The sequence below is a fragment of the Tupaia chinensis genome, unplaced genomic scaffold (assembly GCF_000334495.1).
Source record: "Tupaia chinensis unplaced genomic scaffold, TupChi_1.0 Scaffold143574_1, whole genome shotgun sequence".
NCBI classification, from domain to species: domain Eukaryota; kingdom Metazoa; phylum Chordata; class Mammalia; order Scandentia; family Tupaiidae; genus Tupaia; species Tupaia belangeri.
In genome coordinates, this window is record NW_006203419.1 from 3,330,746 (window position 1) to 3,346,296 (window position 15,551).

At 44.4% G+C, this 15,551-nt stretch overlaps 1 pseudogene; it reads left to right on the forward strand.

Moving 5' to 3' along the window:
- Nucleotides 1–8,506: 8,506 nt before the first annotated feature.
- LOC102492804 (BET1 homolog) lies at nt 8,507–14,124 on the forward strand (annotated as a pseudogene).
- The last annotated feature ends 1,427 nt before the right edge of the window (nt 14,125–15,551 follow it).

Here is a 15,551-nt window from a genome sequence, read left to right on the forward strand (position 1 = left end):
GGTGGCATGGCTATCCCCCCTAGGGGGTGATTTCTCACTTTTCGTCTCTCACTGTCTTTGGGGCAAGCGTACATGCTCTGTAGCAAAAACCACAAAAAAAAAAAAAAAAAAAAGAAAGAAAGAAAAGAAAAAAGAAAAAGAAATCAACCCTCCAGGGGGATGGCCACACCATAATCCCTTCTCCAGTCTCTTCTCAGGCTTTTTGGCATATATACACAGGTGCCTGGCATGTTTTTCAAACTTGCACTGGGCACGTGTGTATGTGTGTGTGTGTGTGTGTGTGTGTGTGTGTGTGCCCAAAATCCTGAGAGGAGAATGAAGGAGAAGGGATTGCGGCGTGGCCTCTAGGGGTGATTTTTCACTTTTGTCTCTCCATCTCTCTGGCGAGGGCACGTGTCCTATAGCAAAAATCTCCCAAAATAGGGACCGGCAGGTGGCATGGTGGTTAAAGACACTGGATTCCCACATTTGCCTAATGCAATTCAAGTCCCAGATCTGGAGGTTTGCTTTCTTGCTTTCCCTTTCTCTCTCTCTCTCTCCCTCTGGTCAAATTTAAAAATAATAACAAATGGAATTAAAGAAATAATTATTTTTAAAAAAACTTCCAAAATAAAGAAATAAATAAAATAATTAAAATTTTTTCCACTCTCTTTTTTAATAACTGCATAGAATTTCATGGTATCTTAGGCATAATAAATGTTTTGAACTCTTGCATATTTGAGAATGTTCATCTCTTACCTTTACAAGTGAAAGACACTCTGGGTGTAAAATCCTTGGGTCACAATATTTTCCCCTATGAAACTACATAGACATTATTATCTATTCTTTTGTTGGTTTCTTCATCTTTTTTACCTGAATCCTACCTTTTTTCCTCACCATTTAGATACTTTGCTAGAATGCCTTTAAGTGTACATATTTTTCGCATATTTCATTCAGAAGACAGTAAGCTCTTTTATCTGCAAGTATAATACTTTTCAAGAATTATTTAATTTTATTTGTTATTATTATTATTTTCTTTTTTAAAAAAATAACCAGACAGAGAGACAGAAAATGAGAAAGCAAGCTGCCATGTCCTGGACTTGAACTGTGGTAGGCCATATGGGAGTCCAGCCCCTTAACTATCATACCACCTGTTGACCCCAATAATTGAATTATTTCAATTATTCAGCCTAATGCATTTGTTCTGGTCTCCTCCTGAGAACAGAGACTATATACATGCTAGCACATCAGTTAGAGATTTTCCGGTCATGTTTCAGAAAATGCAGACCTCAGGGGCTTACATAAGATAGGGGTTTGGGCCAGTCCATGGCATAGCGGTTAAGGAGGCTGGATCCTACATGACTGGCAATATGATTTTTCTTTTTTTTATTAATATTTTTATTTTAATTACCTAGAGGACACATGTGCTCACCAGAGGGAAGAAGAGACAGAAGGAGGGAAGTTGAGAAAGCAAGGCTCTAGGTCTGGGACTCGAACCAAGGTCAGCCATGTGGGAGCCCAGCGCTCCAACCACCATGCCACCTGCTGGCCCCATGGCAATATGATTTGAGACCTAGACCCAGTGGCTTGAGAAGCACACTGGGTGTGTGTGCGCTCATGTCCAAAATCATGAAAGAAGGCAAAAACGGAGGAAAAGAAATTGCAGCGTGACCATTCCCCATGGTAGGTCTTTCTCACTTTCCTTCTCTTTCTCTCTATCTTTCCTTGGCAAGTGCACATACCCTCTAGCAAAATTTTAAAGAAGAGGAAAAGCGGACACAGACACGTGCAAAGGGAAGATTATTTGAAGACACAGGAAGAAGGCAGACATCTATGAGCCAAGGAGAGAGGCCTCAGGAGGAACCAGACAACTTGAGCTCAGGCTTCAAGCCATTGGAATGGTGAGACAAAATACATTTCTGTTGTTTAAGACACCTAGTGTGTGGTGCTTTGTTTAGGCAGTCCCAGCAAATAAACACACTTGCTAATGGTCCCCGGTCTCATCCAGAGAAAAAGCTAAAGCTCTTACTCAAACCTACAAAGCCCTAAATGATTAGCTTACCAGATTTGGTGTCTACTGCTTGAAAACTCATTGTTTCAGCAAATTGGAAGGCTGGAGAGTTGCCACTGTTACATGGAAACTGGCTCAACAGAGTTCCCATTACAACAGGAAAAATTCAGCACTGGGAGGAAAATTAGCCATCAGTAAGTATTCACCTTAACGATTGCCACATTAAGTCTCATCTCAGAAAGCTTAGCCAACTCTGCCTTTTTTCCCTTTATAATTAACCTGCCCTTCAGTGGAGATCATGGAAACAATTCTTAAGCTCTTTGTATACGAGGCAAGACCATGCAAATCCCTGGTTATCACATCTGGGTATCAAAGATCGGTTAAGGGCTGAAATAATGACGCATGCAATTACGTGGGGGCTTATTGCTCATTTCAACCAAGGGACCGTAAATCTCTAGCCTGCTTGCACTGATTTCTTTGAGATGTCAAGTTTGCTGAAAGGAGGTTAGGAAAGCTGACTGGCTTCTGTCTGGGGCAAACAGCTGATATTCTATCCAGGAAATTAGCTGGTTTTTCTAATTGGCATTGTAGCTCCCAATGAAGACAGATTTAGATGAGCTGTGTTTGAGAGGAGAATGGGGAAGGAAAGGAGAGATTTGTGTTTTGAGAAGGACCTAAAAATGTGCCTTTACGTAGAGATAGGACCTTTAAAGAGTTAAAGTGAGGCCATTAGGGTGGCTCCTAATCCAATATAACTGGTGTCCTTAAGAGAAAAAAAGGAAATTAGGACACAGGGAGTGACACCAGGAATGCATACACACAGAGGAAGGACTGTGTGAAGACACAGCAAGAAGATGGCCATCTGCAAACCAAGGAGAGAGAGCTCAGGAAAAACCAGCCTTGACCTTGGACGTCCAGCAGTGCATTACTGCTGCGCCATTGAGCTGACCCAGTGCTTGCTCCTATGATGAAATGAACTGAACATGCTTTAGGGGCAGAAAGAACCTGAGTAATAAGTCAGTTTTGTTTATTTGGTTTGGGTTGGTTTTAGTTTGTTACAGGGAACAAGTACTCATCAGAGAGAGAGAGAAGGAGAGAGAGGGAAAGTGAGAAATTACCCCCCGAGGGGGGATGGCCAGACCACAATCCCTTCTCCATCCTCTTCTCAGGATGTTGGATATGTATGCACACACATCTGGCGTGTTTTTCAATCCTCTGAGTATGCAACTTGAACCACTCAGTCATGTAGATCCCATGTGGGATGCAGCTGCCTTAACCTCCACACCACCTGCTAGCTCAAGCTATGGGGTTTTATATGGTGTAAGAAAAGCTCTTCAGTTCAAAAAGCTACTTGGAGTTTTCTTTGTTTGTTAGTATAGGTAAGCAGGGTTTTTCTCTCTCCTACCTGCCATTTTATTTACTGTAATATTCCCTATCAAATCTTCAACTATTGGGTTGTTGGGAAAGACATGATGCATTTTTGCATAGAAAAATACATCATGTTGGAACCAGCAGATGGCGTAGAAGATATGTCACTGGACACCCACATGGCTGACCATGGTTCGAGTCCTGGACCCAATAGCTTGAAAATTACACCAGGCACGTGTGTGCATGCCCAAGATCCCAGGAGAATAGAGAAGGGATTGTGGCTTGGCCATTCACCCCGGAGGGTGATTTCTCACTTTCCCTCTCACTGTCTCAGTCTCTCTCTCTCTCTCTCCAGCCAGCGCATGCCCCCAAGGCAAAAACTTCTAAAAAAAAAAAATACATCATGACTTTCCTGGTGACCTAATATATCAAATGACAAGCTCAAGGCTAACATCATGAGCTCAAGGACTTCTGTGTTTAGTTACTGTCGCTGTGTAACAAATCACACTATATTTAGTGGCTTAAAATAATGATAAATGTGGGGCTGATAGGTGGCACGGTGGTCACACAGGCCTGATTTGCTTTAAGACAGAGAGCATAAATACCATAAGGTGATGATCACAGGGCCATCTTGAAAGCAAGTGACCACAACTAGATTGGTAAGTAAGATGTATCTTTTCATATATCCACACAATGAAAGAACACAACTGAGCAAAGATTAGGAGACTATGTGATACCTTCAAAGGTTGGTCCCAAAGCTCTGAATATAAGAAAAACTGAATTCATGCCAAAAAGGAGGAGAGAGAACTTCAGACTCATCTTCAGTGGTGATGTAGCTTAAAAATATTAGCATTCACTTAAAAACATTTCAATGTATTATTAGGCTCCAAGTTCTTACACAGTGTCCTCCTGGTACAAACCGAATGCCAACATTCTTGTGTAGTAAGAAACTGTCTGGATTGGATCCCCTCATGCACATAATCAAAAAAAGTCTTATTTCCACACTTGTTTTGTTTTGTTTTAGTTTTTGCTGTAAGGGAGGTGTGTTTGCCAGGAAAGACAGAGAGAGAGAGAGAGACAGAGCAAGTGAGAAATCACCCAAGACAGATGACCATGCTAGAGTCTCTTCTCCATTCTACTCGGGATTTGGGCCATGTATGAACACTCACCTGGCATGATTTCCAAGCTGCTGGGTTCGGGACTTGAACTGAGCAGTTTGCCCTGTGGGACCCAGTTCCTTAACCTCCACACCACCTGCTAACATACTTCCATATTCTTTAAAGGTACCCTATGGAGTTGATCCTTACCCCTCCCCTATTCAGTGTTTTGGAATGTTTATCAGTGATTTGGAATGAGACAAAGGGGAAATACGTTTACCAAATTATGAATGACACAAATTTTTTTTAGACAGATTTTTTGCTATAGGGCACATGCACTTGCTGGGGAGACAGACACAGAAAGTGAGACATCACCCTCCAGGGGAAGATGGACACACTGCAATCCCTTCTCCTCTATTCTCCTCTCAGGAGATTGGGCACACATGCACACGCACCCAGCATGAGTTTTAAGTCACCAGCTCCAGGACTGAAACCGCAGTCGACTACGTGGGAGTCTAGCGACGTAATCATTACATTACATGCTGGTCCCACAACTCAACTTTTTAAGGAATGGTTAGTATATTAGATGATAATACCAGATTTTAGGGCAATCCCTATGGGTTAGAACAATGGAGTGAACAAATAAGATTAAATTTCATGAACATGTAAAAAGGTCTAGATTCAGATTCACTTAATCAATTATTTTTCCAAAGAATTATTTATTGTGGGGCTGGCAGGTGGCACTGGAGTCCCACAAGGTCGACTGCTGTTTGAGTCCCAGACCTGGTGGCTTGCTCTCTCACTTTCTCTCTCTCACTCTGTCCCTCTCTGGTCAAATTAAGATAAATACAGTTAAATAAAATAATGCTTTAAAATTACTCATTTTATTTTCAACTTGCTATAGGGCATGTGCACTCACCAGAGAGAAACAGAGAAAGGGAAAGTGAAAAAGCAAGCCACCAGGTCCAGGACTCAAACTACAGTCAGCCACCTGCCACCCCTTAATCAATTATTTAAGTTTCTCAACCCAAATGTCCCTTGTATTCAAAAGCATGCATGGCCCAGTCACTCTTAAGAAATGCTCACTTTTCCCTATTTCTGATACCTCATTCTGACAGGTACATTCCTCTTTGGATGCTGCATCATTTCCTCAGGGACAGACTAGTAAGGTCTTCAGGGTTATGGGGAAGAACATGCTGAGCAGCTAAGCAAGAAAAATCCCTTCACGATGGAGTAGGCCTCCTCAGCATCTTTTGTTTCCCCTCCCAAGGAGTCAGACTACTCTTCAAACAAGAGTCCATCCATGGGAGCCAGCAAGTGGCATGGTGATTAAGGCACTGGATCCCATATGGCCAATTCCGCTATTCATCACACCTGCTTCCCAGGTTTCCTGGACACATGCGGGGATGCTTCTGGAATAATTGGATTAAGGTCAGGACCTGTCTAATGGCTGGGTTGGGACAGGCTCAGTCTTCAGTCAGGAAGTGCCCAGCCCACAGATCAGACCACAAGTGCTCTGACTCACTGCTTGTGTGGCTGTAATTATCTGCAGCATGGTGGGCAGTTCCGGGTCAGCTGACATGCTCACACCTTCAAAACCTCAGGGTTTTCTCCAGCACCTCGAAAGCCTGCCCAGCCTGGGTACATTGGTAGTCTGGACATGCTGGTTAATACCTCAAGGATGACCTTCGACCAATGAGTGCAGAAGTCAGTGAGTAAATGCTCGGTTTTCACACCTCTCACCAGATGACTCTGAAGCGTCTTTTGCACAGCCCCTCAGAAAGTTCCCAGCAGGACTGAGCCTGCTGCCCACAGTGATGATCTGTACTTCAGCGCACCCTCCTTTGCTGTCTCACTGTCCCACTTCCTCTTGGAATCACTTCCCAACCAACTGCCTGTACCCAGACTCTCCTCTATAGAAATCCAAGGTGAGGGCCAGTCACATAGCCTAGTGGTGAAAGAAGATGGATCCCACGTGGCTCACAGGGTTCAAATCCTGGCCCTGGTAGATTGGAAATCACATGGAACATGAGTGCATATGTGCCTAAAATCCAAACAGGATGGAGAAGGGATTGAGGAGTGACCACATTCCATTAGGGTGTGCTTTCTTTCTCTCTCTCCCATTGTATTCAAAAGCATGCATGGCCCAGTCACTCTTAAGAAATGCTCACTTTTCCCTATTTCTGATACCTCATTCTGACAGGTACATTCCTCTTTGGATGCTGCATCATTTCCTCAGGGACAGACTAGTAAGGTCTTCAGGGTTATGGGGAAGAACATGCTGAGCAGCTAAGCAAGAAAAATCCCTTCACGATGGAGTAGGCCTCCTCAGCATCTTTTGTTTCCCCTCCCAAGGAGTCAGACTACTCTTCAAACAAGAGTCCATCCATGGGAGCCAGCAAGTGGCATGGTGATTAAGGCACTGGATCCCATATGGCCAATTCCGCTATTCATCACACCTGCTTCCCAGGTTTCCTGGACACATGCGGGGATGCTTCTGGAATAATTGGATTAAGGTCAGGACCTGTCTAATGGCTGGGTTGGGACAGGCTCAGTCTTCAGTCAGGAAGTGCCCAGCCCACAGATCAGACCACAAGTGCTCTGACTCACTGCTTGTGTGGCTGTAATTATCTGCAGCATGGTGGGCAGTTCCGGGTCAGCTGACATGCTCACACCTTCAAAACCTCAGGGTTTTCTCCAGCACCTCGAAAGCCTGCCCAGCCTGGGTACATTGGTAGTCTGGACATGCTGGTTAATACCTCAAGGATGACCTTCGACCAATGAGTGCAGAAGTCAGTGAGTAAATGCTCGGTTTTCACACCTCTCACCAGATGACTCTGAAGCGTCTTTTGCACAGCCCCTCAGAAAGTTCCCAGCAGGACTGAGCCTGCTGCCCACAGTGATGATCTGTACTTCAGCGCACCCTCCTTTGCTGTCTCACTGTCCCACTTCCTCTTGGAATCACTTCCCAACCAACTGCCTGTACCCAGACTCTCCTCTATAGAAATCCAAGGTGAGGGCCAGTCACATAGCCTAGTGGTGAAAGAAGATGGATCCCACGTGGCTCACAGGGTTCAAATCCTGGCCCTGGTAGATTGGAAATCACATGGAACATGAGTGCATATGTGCCTAAAATCCAAACAGGATGGAGAAGGGATTGAGGAGTGACCACATTCCATTAGGGTGTGCTTTCTTTCTCTCTCTCCCAGACAAGCACATGTACCCTCTGGCAAAAGCAAAAGTAAAACAAAACAAAACAAAAAAAACAAGCTAAGACAGGGTAAAAGTACCTTCAATTTGAAGTCAATAAGAGCACCAGATTCTTTGCTCTTTTTTTGGGGGGGGGGGAGAAGTTTTTGCTATAGGGCGCATGCCCTCACCAGACAGACAGAGAGAGCGAGAGAGAGAGAGATAGAAAGCGAGAAATCACCCTCCAGAGGGGATGGCCATGCCGCAATCCCTTCTCCTCCATTCTCCTCTCGGGATCTTGGGCACGCATGCACATGCGTCCGACGTGAGTTTAAGCCACCGGGTCCGGGACTCAAACCGCGGTCGACTATGTGGGAGTCCAGGAACATAGCCATTACGCTAACTGCTGGTCCCAAGCACCAGACTCTTTAAACAGGGGTTCAGATATGTGGGAGCTAGCATTGGGGGCCCTGGAGGTATCTTGCTATGCCAGACCCACAGCTATGGGTCGGATCAGAACTCCACTGGAGACATCAGCACCATGCTGGAGGGGGGGCTGCACGGAGACCCTGGGACACCCAGAACAGCATTCCCAGCTTTGCTATTCTGCTCAGGCCTCATCCTTCACCCCGGCTCTATTTGGCCCACATGCTTATCTTTGCCCAGACTGGGGAAGCTCATGGCCTTGCTCAGTCATGGTCAGGCCAGTGAAGGCCAGTAGACCCAGCAGGTGACGCATCACTGCACACTGGCACATTTCCTCTGGGTCAGCCAGGGACTGGCCAGCCAAGTCTCAGGGCAGCTTTGGGCCACTCTGTCGGCCAGTCTAGGATGAGTCACTCCTCTTTGGAGGACACGAATGATGGAGGATGTGACGTGTCTCTTTGTGCTAGAGTCTCAGCACATCCTGGAAAAGGCAAGGCTAGGAGCAGAGAAAAGAGAGCATTTCTTTAAAAACAAAAATACCAAACCCGAAACATACCCAGGGAAGCCCCTTCTGATCTTACACTTGTGATACATGAGGTTATACCTTGAGCTTCTCCAATGGCAGACGGAATGTCACCAGCCTGGGTCAGCTCCCATCACCCCTCAAGGACATGAGTATATTCATCTCCCAACCTACCTGTTTGTTTCCAGTCCCCTAACCCCACTTCCAGGGCCCCCAGCTGCCAGCCCACACACATCTGAGCCCCTGTTTAATGCTTCCTGGTGTTCCTAGTGATTTCATAATAAAGCTAATAGCCCACCATGTTTTAGCTTGAGTGTCTACAACAGAGATTCTGGTGTAAATATTAGGTCATTGGGAAAGTCATGACATATTTTTATTTATTTATTTATTTTTTTGGAGAGGTTTTTGCTATAGGACACGTGCACTCGCCAGACAGACATAGAGAGACAGAGAGACAGAAAGCAGGAAATCACCCCCCAGGGGGGATAGCCATGCCACAATCCCTTCTCCTCCATTCTCCTCTCGGGATCTTGGGCACGCACGCATATGCGCCCGGCGTGAGTTTAAGCCACCAGGTCCGGGACTTGAACCGCGGTTGACTACGTGGGAGTCCAGCGACATAGCCGTTACGCTAATTGCTGGTCCCTATGACATATTTTTCTATGCAAACATGTATCATAACTTTCCCCACAGTTTGTTTGGAAGGGATTCCAGTTGGCCCCATGGTGTAACAGGAACTCCGGATTCTAGATGTGATTCCGATAAGCTGGAAAGTGAGACAGAGAAGAAGGAAAGCCAAGGAAGGATGCATTAAAGTGTAGACTATCACCATGGGCAACAGGCTGAGGAATAGCACGGGGGGTGGGAGGACAACTGAGAATCCCTTTGCCGGTTCTTTCAGCACCAGCAGACATTCCCTCCACATATCCTGCTGCTAGCAGGGGGAACGCTTGGCTGTGTTTACAACTGGTGTCCTTGTCACATCAAATACTTACTCCTAGGACATTTTCAGTTTAGCTTTTATTTTTATTTATTCGTTTGTTTCCACAAGAGAGAGAGAAAGAGAGAGAGAGAGACAGGCACCTGAACAGTGTCCTCATCCCACAATCTACCCTTATCCCAACTGACCTGGGTCATGGGCGCTCAGAAGGTCCTGGAACGTGAACCCAGGAGCTTTCCCATGTGGATCCATCATTGAGTTGTATTACCACTGAGCCACTACTACCTGACCCCCAGTTTTGTGCCTTTTTTTTTTTTTTTTTTTTTTTTTACTATAGGATGCATACACTCGCTGGAGAGAGACAGAGAGAAAGAGAGAGGGAAAAGTGAGAAATCACCCCTCAGGGGTGATGGCCACACTATAATTCTTTCTCCTCCATTCTCTTCTCAGGATTTTTGGGCACACACACATTTACCAGGCACGTTTTACAAGCTGCTGGTTCTGAACTTGAACCATGCAGCCGGCCATGTGGGATCTAGTCACCTACCACCATGCCACTAGATGGCCCTTTTACACATTTAGCATACACATTCCAAATTGGAGACACCAACCTCCATCAAGTGATGCCTTCACTCTTCTTTCTTCTGGAAGCGTTCAGTGAATCCTTCTTTGGGACCCCTTCTCCTGGTGTGTCTCATCACGCAATGTGACCCCTGGGCCCTGAAAGGAGTTTGGAATCAGCCTTGTATTATTCCTATGGTGTGGCTTTGAGACTGAGAAAGAGAGACCCCCCTCTCAGTTCCACCAACGACACCATCTGCTATATCATTCTCATCTAACTCACAAGGAGCCCTAGTTGTCGAGAAACTGCTCGATGTTGAGAAACTGCGTCTTAGGCATTTTGGTGGCCTTGCCACTCCTCCTACAGGCCGGTGTGAGGTGGGAGCTCAATATCTTCTTGGGGCCAGCCCTGTGGCCTGCAAGTTAAAGGAGTCAGAGCACATGTGGCCGATCATGCAGTTTGGGTCCCAGCACTGGCAGCTTCAAGAACACACCAGGCGGGGCCGGCAGGTGGCTAAGGGCACTGGGTTCCCACATGGCCAACTACAGTTTAAGTCCCAGACTTGGCGGCTTCCTTTCTCCCTTTCCCTTTCTCTCTTTGTCTGTCTCTCTCTGGTCAAATTTTAAAATAGTAATAACAAATGGAATTAAATAAAGAATTCTTTTTTAAAAATAAATGAAAAATAAAAGAACCACCAGGCATGCCCAATTCCTGACCAAAGGAAAAAAAAATAAAAAACAACTACTTGTTCATTAGTTCCTTATGACCTATCACTCAAAGGTAAGTTATCTCCGAAGATGGCCACCACCTCCATTTCCATCCCTCCATATAAGTGAACTAGAGCCCACTTGAAGCAGGAAAGTCTAATTCCCCTTTCTTTGAATCAGGGCTGGTCTTAGTAACTGAGAGTGGAGGAACATTTTGGAGCTTCAGGGCTCCAGATTTTTGTTTGCTTCAGTTTATTTCTTTCCTTCTTTCATGAGTCAGAGAGACATACAGAGTGAGTGAGGGACAGAGAGGGAGATACAGCACCCCAACAGGAGCCTGGAGCCACAATCCACCCACAGCCCACCCAGTCCACATCGTGGGCACATGAGTGCCGGGAGTACTCAGGGAGGCCTCTGGACACAAACCAGCAACCTCCCTGGGGGGACTGGCCTCACGGTGCATCCTTTCACTGCTGCACCAAACGCACCCACCCCCTCAGGGCTCAGTCTTAGAAAGTTTCGCAGCTCTCATGTCTTGGAACATTTGCTCACTTTTTTAAATTAACAATGTTTTATTAATATGACAATTGTTACATCATTTTTCAGTATGTGAATATGATGTGTAATGACGAAATCCAGGTAATTAGCATATCCAGTATCTCAGCCATTGAAAACATTACATGTGAGTTGTTAAGCACATTCTCCCCTCTGAATTTCATAACACTAGATATTGTTGAAGCATTTGCTCTTTTATTTATTTATTTATTTATTTATTTGCTACATGCACGTGCTGGAGGACAAAGAGACAAAAATTGAGAAATCACCCCCAACCGGCCATGCCACAATCCCTCCTCCTCTGTTCTCTCAAGATTTTGGGCATGCACCCACACATACCTGGTGTGAGTTTCAAGCCGCTGGTTACAGACTCAAACCGTGGTTGGCCATGTGGAAGTCCAGCACCTTAACCACCTTGCCACCTCCTGGCCCTGGGACATTGGTTCTTGAGATACTCCCTGTCAGATCCAGTTGCCGTGCTATGAGGACTCCCAAGCTGACTGGAAGGACTGCAAACAGGCCCCATTGATTGCCCCAGCTGAATCCACAGCAGCTTGTTAACATCATCCGCCAGCCCTCTAAGGAGCCATCCTGAAATTGGTCCCAATTGATTCTTTTTAATTAATTAATTAATTAATTTTAATTTGACCAGAGAGGGACAGAGCCAGAGAGAGAGAAGGGGAAAGTGAGAAAGCAAGCCACCAGGTCCAGGACTTGAATCATGGCTGACCATGCAGGAGTCCAGCACTCTCAACCACCATGCCACCAGTCGGCCTCCCCCAGTTGATTCTTTACATAACTGTGACCCTAACCAACAGCATGAGAGACCTGAAGGAGGAACCGCAGAGCTGAGCCCAGCCACCTCACAGAGAAGCACAAGTCACTTGTTTCGCCACCAAGTGTTAGGGTCATTTGTAATGCAATGGAAAAGTCGAGACACGCTTTTGCATAGAAAAATATGTCATGACTTTTTCAGCGACCCAATAGATAATCAGAAGAATGACAGAGCCAGGAGGAGAACCCTGGCCAAGCTGTCTGCATCACCCAGGAATCTCTCTGCCCAGCTTATCTACTCTACTACGCTCCTGTTCCAGGTGAGCTGAGGGCTGAGGCAGGTGACAGATGGTATTCTTCCACCGCAGTAGTTCCACTCATCCAGGTGCAAGCGGAAAGCAATATTTAAGTATTGGGTGAAGGCCCAACACACATTTGCATAAAAGGATTTTTGCTTATTCTGTGTGAATAACCAGGCAAGTTTTTGTTGTTGTTGTTGCTTTGGAGCAAATGTGGCAGAAGAAAAGAAACATGTTCATGTAAAATGTATGGGATTTTCTGATTGTTTGTTTTGCTTTATTTTCCAGGAGCTGACGAGGCTCATGTCCTGGTGTACGGCAATGGAGCGGTTGTTAGGAGGCACCCCAAAGTCAGTTGATCATGTCTTTAGATGTCCCAGGATTGATGGCAAGACTTAGGAAATGGAAATACATCTGACCGCAGCCATTAACGAATGCCTTGGCTAGGGAAGTATGCCTCACTGGGCGGGGTGTGGCCTATAGCAGGGCATGGACAGTCGAGAGCACACAATTACAGACAGATGCAGAGATGGATGTGCACATGGAGAAGGGGAGCTGGAGAAAGAAGGAGCCACGAGTAGACATACACGCTGGGCATCCCTAATCTGAAACATGAAAGGCTCCAAAATCTTAAACTTGCTTCCTTTATAATTTTTTAATTTGCCAGAGGGTACATGTGCTCTCCAGAGGGAGACATGGAGTGAGAGATAGGGGGAAAGTGAGAAAGCACCCTCATGGGGGAATGTCATGCTGTAATCCCCTTTCTTATACCTTTCCCCCTCTCTGATTTTGGACACGCGCGCACAAGCACCCAGTGCGTCTTTCAAGACATGGGGTCAGGTACTCGAATTGCTAAGTCAGCCAAATGAGATCCAGCTGCCTTAACCAGCATGCCACAGGCTGCCCATTTTTTTCCTATTTTGCTTAGTAGCCAGAGGGCATGCAAGCTTGCCAGAGACAGAGAGGGAGGGAGAGAGAACTCACTTCCCACGGAAGATGGTCATGCTGTAATCCCTTCTCTTCCATTTATCTGTCCTATCAGAATTTGGGGCATGCACACACATGAACTTAGTGTGTTTTGGGAGCCACTAGGGCTGAGAATCGAACAGTGGTTGGCCATATGGGATCCAGCTCCCTTAACCACTAGGCTACCGGGCCAGCTCCAAATCCTGACCTTTTTAATCACTGCTGTGACACCACAGTTGAAAAATTCCACACCTGACCTCATGTTGCAGTCAAAATGCTACAACACATAAGTAGGGAGTTGTCGGAAAAGTCATAACAATGTTTGCATAGAAAAACATAGACCGCTGTCATGGCCCTCTGGGGGAAGAAGTTGGTGTTCCGGTGGCCCTGGTGAAGGAGTGCCTCCTGGCAACTATGAAAACTATGGCTATGCTAATGGTGGTTACAGTGCCTGTGAAGAAGAAAAGGTGAGACTTACTGAAGGTCTGCAGAACAAAGTAACTTTCATAAAATCTCTTTCCATTGAAATAGGTCATGAAATTAAACATTGAAATAAATTATTAGCTGAAACAGATTCCTGATTTGATCTCATAACTGGATTTTTAGGTAAAACTATGGGAAAACTGAAGATCTTGTCCAGAGGGAGCCAGACAAATCTATTGTGCTATATGAGGCTGTTTTCATTGTCTTTTTTGAAAATCATTTATTGGATTATTAAATTGAGGTAATGTAAGTAAGTGTACATTTGGAATTTGTTCCAACATAATGGATTGGAGTACCACTTTGATAAAAATCAGCATGAAAACATTCCTAATTTCAAATACTATGACTTTTTCCATGGAGGGTTACTGGATGTTGCTTGTTTTATAAGTTACATTAGATAATACAATTCTTTGAATACCATTCCTTAATGACTTGTTTTAGCCCCTGTTTTCAGGGGTATTGAAATGGCCTGATGTCAGTGTGGCTGTACTAGTTTCTCCCCACTGTTTGCTAACTCTCCAATAAATACAAATATATAAATATAAAATTCTGTTGTTATCATACATGTTGGTTTATGTTCCATGTAAGGAAACTGAGTGGGAGAGCATCAGAATGGTGGGAGAGCCTGATTCTGAGCTTTGAGGTAGCCGACCAGCGTGTGGCAGAGTGACAATTGTATTTTTACCACTGCATCAACTAGGATGGTGGCCTCTTGTCTCCTTGATTTGGTCACAAGTGTAGGCCAGTTTTGTTTATTTTACCTGCCATCTTCTTAATAATGTTTGATAATATGAACCCTCTTTCTTCTCTGCCCAAGGACATTGTTCTTTAACAAATGTAATTTTGGGACAGCAAGTGGTGTAGTAGTTAAGGGTGTTGGACTCCCACATGGCCGACCACAGTTCAAGTCCTGGACCTGGTTGCCTGCTTTCTTGCTTTCCCTCTCTCTCTCTCTCACTCTGTTCCTCTCTGGTCAAATGTTAAAAATAAATAAATAAAATAAAGTTAAATAAAATAATTATTTTTAAAAAATAAAATAAAATAATATGTAATTTCAGCATATTTGTAGTATGGCCCAATTGATATATGTATTGGAATAGTTATTGTCTTATATTAGCTTTATAGATTCCATTGACTTGACTTATAATTACTTTCTGATTTTAGCTACTTAGGCAGGCCATTCATTTGTGACAGAATAATGTGAAGTTATGTAATTGTTAAGCTCTGAATGGAAATAAAGTGTTTAAGAAAATTAATTTTCTTTGCTTCATTCTCAAAATAGATATTAAAAATACTCATGCATTGACTTGGAATTAAGAGTATTGTTGCTTTAATCCAGTGTATTCATTTTTTTTTTAAATACAAAGGTGGACTATTGAGTAAAAAGAAATATTAAAATATTGTTAAGTACTCTGTATTGTTACTATTTTGGAATTTATCCATTCATAGGTTCCAAAAGTAAATTTTAAAAAACATTAGAAAATACATCATGACTTTTCTTTTTCTTTTTTTAAATCTTTTTTCTTAAGAATTATTTATTCATTTAATTCCATTTATTACTATTTTTAAAATTTGACCAGAGAGAGACAGAGAGAAAGGGAAAGTGAGAAAGCAAGCTGCCAGGTCGGAGACTTGAACCATGGTAGGCCATGTGGGAGTACAGTGCCTTAAC